This window comes from Elephantulus edwardii, unplaced genomic scaffold (assembly GCF_000299155.1).
Source record: "Elephantulus edwardii isolate Elephantulus edwardi_28Jun2011 unplaced genomic scaffold, EleEdw1.0 scaffold00115, whole genome shotgun sequence".
Classification (NCBI taxonomy): domain Eukaryota; kingdom Metazoa; phylum Chordata; class Mammalia; order Macroscelidea; family Macroscelididae; genus Elephantulus; species Elephantulus edwardii.
This window is the reverse complement of record NW_006399865.1, coordinates 7218295-7226609: the sequence shown is the minus strand read 5'-3', so window position 1 is coordinate 7226609 and position 8315 is coordinate 7218295.

Sequence of the window (8315 nt, the reverse complement as noted above, 5' to 3'; positions counted from 1 at the left end):
GGGGTAATCGGGATGGGTGTGTCAGAGGCGGTGCGGTTGGCGCAGGATAGAGCAGGGTTTAGAGCTGTTGTGCATAGGGTCGCTATGAGTCAGAAACGACTCGATGGCACATAACAACAACAACAACAATATTAAAAAATAAAACCCAACCCAACAACAAAATAACTCACTGGGTCGAATCGGAACGAAGTCAAAGCTGAGCCTCCATTTGGTTTCTGAGGCTGTAAATGGCACTGGAGATTGCCCTGCAATCCTACAGACTACTTCTCCAAAGCTTTCCAATGTTAAAGATGCATACAAAGAGGAATAGGAAAATAAGGACATCTTCTCACTTCTCTCCTAATTATTAGGTACCATTGAGTAGAAACTGACTCGCAGCTGAGCTTTCAGCCAGTTAATGAGAGGCAGTAAATCGCATGGGAGGAGACCGATGTGCTCAAACCACGTGCCTTTGGGTTGGCAGCACAATTCTTTCCCACCGAGTTACCAGTGTTCTATAATTAGGGTTTTAAAATTAGTTCTTGGAAACCATGCAGATATATATAGCCATGTGCAGTGTTTTGCTTTTTCTCCGCCACCCCCCTCCCAACACCTGGGCTAACCGAGCAAGATTTATAGTAACTCTCGCTCTCGTTCCAGTCTTGAGCGCAGCGAGAATTCTGAGGACTGAAATCAAGTAGATACAGACTGGCAAGAAACGCAGAAATGGTCTTCCAAATTGGTCTCAAATTGGTCAGCCGCTGTTAATAAATATTTATTGAGTACTTATTATGTGCAGAATGTATGCTGCTGGGTGCTGAAACTGCCCCTCATCAAACCAATTTGCAAGCATGATAGGTTAGCCTTATAAAATGCCTACCCGAAGCCATGTGGCCAAGAGCAGGCAGGCTAGTTTTATTCTTTCCAGGTGCTCTCTCGCACTTCTTGCAAATCTCCCCGTTCCTTAGCGTGGTCTAATTTATTTGTGTATTCTTATAAGAAAGCTGATAGCAGTGTTTTAGTATCAAGGGCACGAGTGTTCACTCCTTGTCTTCTGCAGCCCTGAAGCTTCTCTGATTCGTCCTCCCCCTCCCAGTTACTGCCCAGACATGCATTTTACAAGGTGATGAACTAAAGTCCAAGGTGAAAACTGAAGATGGAGCTGAGCTAAAAGACCTATTATACACAGAAGGAATGTCTCCTTAAAATAAATAATTGTGCTTTCAAACTTGAAGCAAAATATAGATATCAGATAATAATAGCCTTAGCTTCTTTCCAGTTAATTTATCTATAAAACATCATTAGGAAGGAATGTGGCCATGCATCTTCTCCCTCCATCTGAGCAGCTCAAGCCTGGTTGCTTCTCCAGTTTAATCTCCTTCCTCAAGACTTCAGGTACAGCTTACTGGAGATGAACAAATGATGTGGGCTAGTCAACCGGAAGTGTGCAGATGTTTGCCGCACTTCCCGTGCAGCCCAGGGGAAATGGGAGCTAACCAACCACCCTTTCTCCTACTGCTTGGATTCGGGCAGATGAGTCACTTGAGATGAGGCAGAGGATTGTTGAAAAGTGAAGGTGGTAACAGATGGGTTCACCAGGTGCTGCCTCTGTTCGGGAACACCCAGGGAAGTCAAAAGCAGGACAAGAAATGCAATGGGAGCAACTCGGTGTGTAGATACCTGCCCTCCCCCATGGTGCCCATCATGCAGTCTTTTTTTATTTTATATTTGTAAAGAAATTGCAATACTTTTATAGGGGTTTTTGTTTTGTTTTGTTGTGTGGTTTTGTTTTTCATACAGAGTAAAGAGAAAATGATTTTGATTAGGAACGGGATTCCCCCCTCCCTTTGGTTGTGAATGGGCTTGGTTCATTTTCCTTCGCTAATAATCAAGGTAAGATGGTTTGTACTTAACTAATCAAAAGCTTGATGGTTCGGACCCCTCCAGTGGCACTTGGGAAGAGTCTGACAATCTGCTGCTGGAGGGATTATAGCTAAGAAAACTGTTAGAGAGGCTCTACCCTCATACACATAGGATCGCCAGTTGCAATATTTTTGTTTTCAAATGATCCAGGTATCTGTCCTAGGTTCTTTTCCAGCCATATCCAGGAGTATCATTGGTTAGCGGTGGCCCCAAGAAACTTACACATTCCTTACAATGGGAAAGTACCCTATTATGTAGGATTTGGAATTTCCCAACCCTTAAGAGTTTGAGAACCTCTTCATACCATAAGAAAATGGCCCACACTACCACCTAATTTACTTAAGTTCTAGTAGTTGATTAAGAAAGTATCTGCACTTGTTGTTCTTATTGTTGTTGGTAGATGCCATCGCATTGACTATGACTCATAGTGACCCTATGCACAACGGACCTGAACCTCGCCCTATCCTGTGCCATCTTCCCTATCTCTGATTTACTTGAGCCCTCTCTTGCAGTCACTGTGTCAGTCCATCTCATTGAAGGCCTTTCTCTCTTTTGCTGACCCTCAATCTTGTCCAGCTTCATGTTCTTTTTCCAGGGATTGACATTCCTACCACATGCCCAAAATACGTGAGATGATGTGTCACCATCCTTGTCTCCAAAGAGCACTCTGGTTGCACTTTCTCCAAGACATATTTGTTTATTCTTTTGGTTGTTGTTGTTGTTGTTGTTGTTATGTGCCGTCGAGTCATTTGCTACTCATAGTGACCCTATGTACAACAGCCTTAAACCCTGCTCTATCCTGTGCCAACTGCATTGCCTCTGACACAGCCATCCCGATTACCCCAGTCACTGAATCTGTCCACCTCATAGAGGGTCTTCCCCTCCTGCACTGTCCCTCCACCCTACCAAGCATGATGTCCCTCTCCAAGGACCTGTCTCTCCTTACAACATGTCCAAAGTATGTCAGACGAAGCCCCAGAATCTTTGCCTCCAAGGAGTAGCCTGGTTTAACCCTCTGTAGGATGAATCTGTTTGTTTTCTTGGCAGTCCATGGTACATTCAATACTCTTCTCCAGCACCACAGCTCAAAGGCGTCAATTCTCCTTCTGTCCTCCCTAGTCATTGTCCAGCTCTCTGATGCATAACAAGTGATTGCAAAAACCATGGCCTGTATCAGGCGTACCTTCGTCTCCAAAGAGACACCGTTGCTCTTGAGTACTTTAGAGAGGTCCCTAACAGCAGACTTTCCCATCGCAATACATTTTTTTTATTTCCTGGCCGCTGGTGCCAAGAGTGTTGACTGTGGAGCCGAGCAGACTGAAGCTGTGAACAATCTCAATCTCTTCACCATCTATCCTGATGCTACCGATGGGTCCAGTGGAGAGAATCTTTGTCTTCTTGACATTGAGCCTCAATCCATACTGAAGGCTGCAGTCCTTGACTTGATTCTTTTGGTAGTCTATGTAATATTCAGTACTCTTCTTCAATAACCATACCTCAAAGGCATCAGTTCTTTTTCTGTCATCCTTAGTGATAGTTGTTTTTGTTATTGTGTGTTGTTGAGTTGGAACCAATCCACAGCTGATCCTCCAGGGAGCTTTCAGAGGCAGTAAATCCCAGTGAAAGAGATTGCCCAGCCTTCTCCACTAGAGCAGCTGGTGGATTTGAACCCCAAGCTTCAGACTGCAGTGCAGCTTCTTACCACCAGGCCACCAGAGCTCTGTGATAATAAATTCAAGCCCTTTTTAATGACCTTGCATCTTATTAGGCACAACCTCTGAAGGCATTTGAAAATGTTGTTATATATCATTAAGTTGGAACCAACTCCATAACTGACTGTCCAGTAAGTTTTCAGAGGCAATAATGGGAGGAGATTGCCTAGCTTTCTCCCATGGAACAGCTGATAGATTTGTTTCATGTGCCTTTGGGTTGGCAGGACAACCCAAAAGAATTGGGCTTAAGTTCCATTTTGTAGGCCAATTGCTCAAATGCCACAAATCCGTATAAGGACATTATATTCTTTATTCTATATGCAGCCAATGTTGGCACAGGTTTGAAACTAGTGACTTAAAACAATGACTGCTATCAAATCAAGAGATGTATAAATGAATAATTAATTAATTAATAAGACAATCCAAGCCTGAACTCATTAGCAAAACAGAGGAAAGCAGACCTCTTTGCTGTCACTGGAATTATAATTACTTTGGTTGGTAAATGAGAAATTATTTTGTAGTAAATCATGTTAGTGCTGTGAACATCTGTGATGAACGTAGGGACCCTCATTGCTTCTGGGTCAGCACACTGTAACACTCAGGGAAATTTAGCCTTCTTTAGAAGTAAATGTTGGGTGTGAAAATAGTGAGGTTTTAAAAATTATTTTCTTTTATAATGGTTTGCATACAAAATTAGTATACATTGTGTTTCACCCTGTCTTTCATTCACAGTGTGAATCATCTTATATGTGGCTTCTTTCTCTTTGGGCTATAGGACCAAAGATCAGGACTTTACCGGGTAGATGACTGTGTTCTAAGTGCCCTGGGCAAGGACGGAGGGGATATAATTCAGCCTTCTTGAAGACCTCCTCTGGTGTTGACAGGATGGGGACCACAGACCAGGGGAGGGTGACTCCCATTGAGAGATGGAAGTTAGCTCTTAGCAGAGCCTTGCTACAGTTAACTCTGAGTCTTGAATGACCACTTAACATCTGCTGAGGGCTGTTGATGGAGCTCCCAATCCCATTAAGTGGAATTATGGGTAAAGGATAAAGCCTTACCTGAATTATGTCTTGGCCCACGTGTTTTCTTTTACTGAAAGTCCCTAGAAGCACCCTGCCCACACAGGCAGTGACAAGCAGAGGAAGGCACCATTTCTTATCAGTGAGCCTGTGCCTGCAATTCCTATGCACAGCTTCAGAGCCTCGTAGGTGACTGGACAGGACTCCATGACTGAGACCAGGAGGGTGAGGTCTCATCCAGCAGTTAAGCCAAACTCTGCTCCCAAAATGATACCATCCTCGGGGAGTTTACCGTGTTCATGTATATGCGTGCTTGAAGGAAGAGAGTCAGAACACCTTCTCCACGGACATGAGAGAAGCAGAAATCACACTCCTGTATTGGACCATCTAACAACACACAAGATCAAACACATACCAGGGAATCTGAACCAAGCAGCAAAGCTCACTTTCAGTGAAGACCTAAATACTAGGTGTGAAGGAGACAGAGACCTTCTCTTTCCTCTGGAGTATCTGTGGACCTCATTGCTTATCTATGAAATCCAACTTGAAGGACATAAAGCTTTGGAAGTTTCATATAAGGATTTCTTTGGGGGAGTAGATGTTGCTGTTCTCGGGATGTTGGTGGTGCAAGAACCTGACATATATTCATGGAAACAGCCTTGAACCTCCTGAAGCTGAAACATAATCAGGTGCTAGCACTTGATGAGCTAAGCGCACAGCCATGTGAAGTCTGATAAATTTGTTAATGACATTTCTTTGAACCAAGAGGATCTTGGTTATAAATTGGAGGTAAATCTTTGTCTCATCTCCTATTGCTGTTATTGACAGAACTGGAGAAACATTTTATGCAGAAAACCAATAAATTATTTGCTTTTTATATAAAGTGGATAAAACAGTAACTCAACTCTAAAAAGATGAGAACACTAAAGAACAGCATTGTGCAACAATCTCCACAGTCTAATAGTAAGTAGTCTTGTAAGATTATTAGTCTTCGAAGTGTGGCAGTTTGAATGGGTTATTTTATCAAACTCTAGTGATTGAAATTTAGTCACATGTCTCTAATGACATATTAGCACAATTCTAGAAAACCGTTTATGTCCTCTATCTTAGGGAAGATGTTAGTTCCATTCATGGTGGCTATATTTTTTATTAAACATATCATAATCCCATTATTGTTGTCGTATGCCATCTAGTCAAATCTGACTCATAGCTGACACCTCCAGTGAGTTGTCACAGGCAATTTATTGCACAGGAGACTGACCATCCTTCTCCAGTGGAGCAGCTGGTGGATTTGAACTACAAGTCTTTAGGACTACAGCACAGCTTCTTACCACTAGACCACCAGAGCTCCTTGTAATCAAAAGAGCTGTCTATCATAATCGTAAAAATATACAAAATTTAAAGAGAAAAAAATTATCCTATCTCCAAGCTAGCTTCAGAACTTTGTAATTGTCCAAATTTCTAAACTTCCTCAAGTGTCCCTGTCTGACCCGTTTGTACTTCACGTCACATTCTCTCTCTCTCACACACACACATAGACAAACTACCCTGAATTTTATATATATCATTCCTTTCACATAAATGTGTGTAGTCTTATTAAATATTATATACATTTGTAAACATCTTCATTTACTCACCCGTTTTTGAACAGTATATACATAGACTTATGCTATATGCGTTCTCTGATGACTTGCTTCTTTACTCATTTTCATTTGAGTCGCCATTGTTGATGCATATTAGCTCTATTTCATCTTAACAGCTCTTACTAACGTTCTGTTCTGACATACTTCATTTAAACTTCATTTAAATGGAAGCTTTGATAAGCTACTCCCTTTTTGCCTGACTCCAATCTATTATTAGCTATCATTTTCTCCTTCAGTCTCCAGTCAATAATCATATGTTTACTATTTTCTTGCTTTAAGTATTTTGCACATTTTTCTAAGGACAGGTGACAAAGTTTGTATAAGGAAGTCAAATTGCTAGGCCGTAAGATTTTGGCTATTTCCAACTTTACTAAGTAATGCCCAATTATTTTTCCAAAGTGATTACACCTGTTGTTTAATTCTATATTCTAGCAACAATTCCCTCTTTCAGACATTTTCATTTTTGTTTTTCTGATAGGCATATATACTATCTCACTGTATCTTTAACTAGAATCCCCAGATTATTAATAAAGCCAGAGGTCTTTTCATTCATATGTCTCTTGTTGTGAGAGGCTTACTTTTCCATTGATTTATAGGTAATTTTAATATTTTATGAATATTATTCCTTTGCCAGTGTATGTCTTTTATGTATTTGTGCCTTGTCTACATTTTATGATTAGTCTACTTGTTGTACAGATACTTTTAACTTTTATAAACTTAAATTTGTGATTCTTTTCCTGTATACATTTGTGTCCTTGTCACCTGCTTAAGAAATGTTCTCTTTCCAAAGATTGTTATGCAATTCATTTATTTTTCTTTTTAGAGTATACATTTTTCTTAGTCTTGGGTACCGTATCCATTGGGTTAATTTTATATGATATAAAATGAGCAAATGAATTTCTTCCCAGAGGGATAACCACTTATCACAATACCAGTCACTGACCTCATTGACCTCCCATGCTGACTCTTCCGTGCTGGTTTCTAAGTAGATGTTACACTATTCCAGGACATTTCTGTTTCCTTTGGTCTGTTTGTCTAACCTTGAACTCATACTACAATGTCTTAATTACTCTAATGCTGAGAAAGGAGCCAGGCACAAAAGAATATCTAATCTGCTTTCCAAACCCCATGAATTGAAAAAACAAAATTAATGTGTCGCATTCTCAATAGGTTAGGGAGAAGAGAAGAGAAGATGAAGTCAGAGAAAGGATGATGAAGGATCATGACGCGAGACAGAAGTCGCTGAAAGGTTTTCAGCAGAGGAGTGACATGACCTGATGGAGGTTTTCAAATCACCGTGCTAGAAACTCGGTGGAGAATAGGCTTTTGTGAGGCAAGAGCAGAAACAGACCAGTTACGAGACCAGTACAGCAATCAAGGTAAGAAAATATTCCAGATGGGACTGTAGGGGTGGTCAGAGGGGGAAGTGACATACAGTCAGATTTCAAGTATATTATAAAGACAAAGCTTCTTAATAAGAGATTTGGTGAAGAACCCATTGTGGGGTATGAGAAGAAAGACATCAAGAATGACACATTAAGGTTTTGGGGGAGCAGTTTTAAGGATTGAAACAGTATAAACAAAATGCACATATGTTTATATAGCATATAAGTAAAGTATATATACACACATAGCGCTTAGTACTGAGCCTTGGAACATGGTATGTGCTGAATATATAGTCCAGTTCCCTTTGACTTAGGCACGAATATTAAAGTACAACCTAATTCAGTTGGAATTGTTCAGAGGAGGACAAGATGCACTGATACAGTGACTGTAATAGTGGGCTTGAGTATGATGGAGATCATGTGGATGGTGCAGGATAGGGCAAGGTTCTGATCTGCTGTTCATAGGGTTGCTAAGAGTTGCGGGGTAAGGGTGCTTAACACGTTGCTGCAAATGATGGCAAATGTGTTTCTAAGCACAGTCGTCAATTTAAAAAGTGTGCGGCAATGTGTTTAACGAACAAACAGGTATATCTTGGGGAAAATGCAGCCAGAGTGTTCCTTGGAAGCAAAGATGGTAAAGCTTCGTCTTTC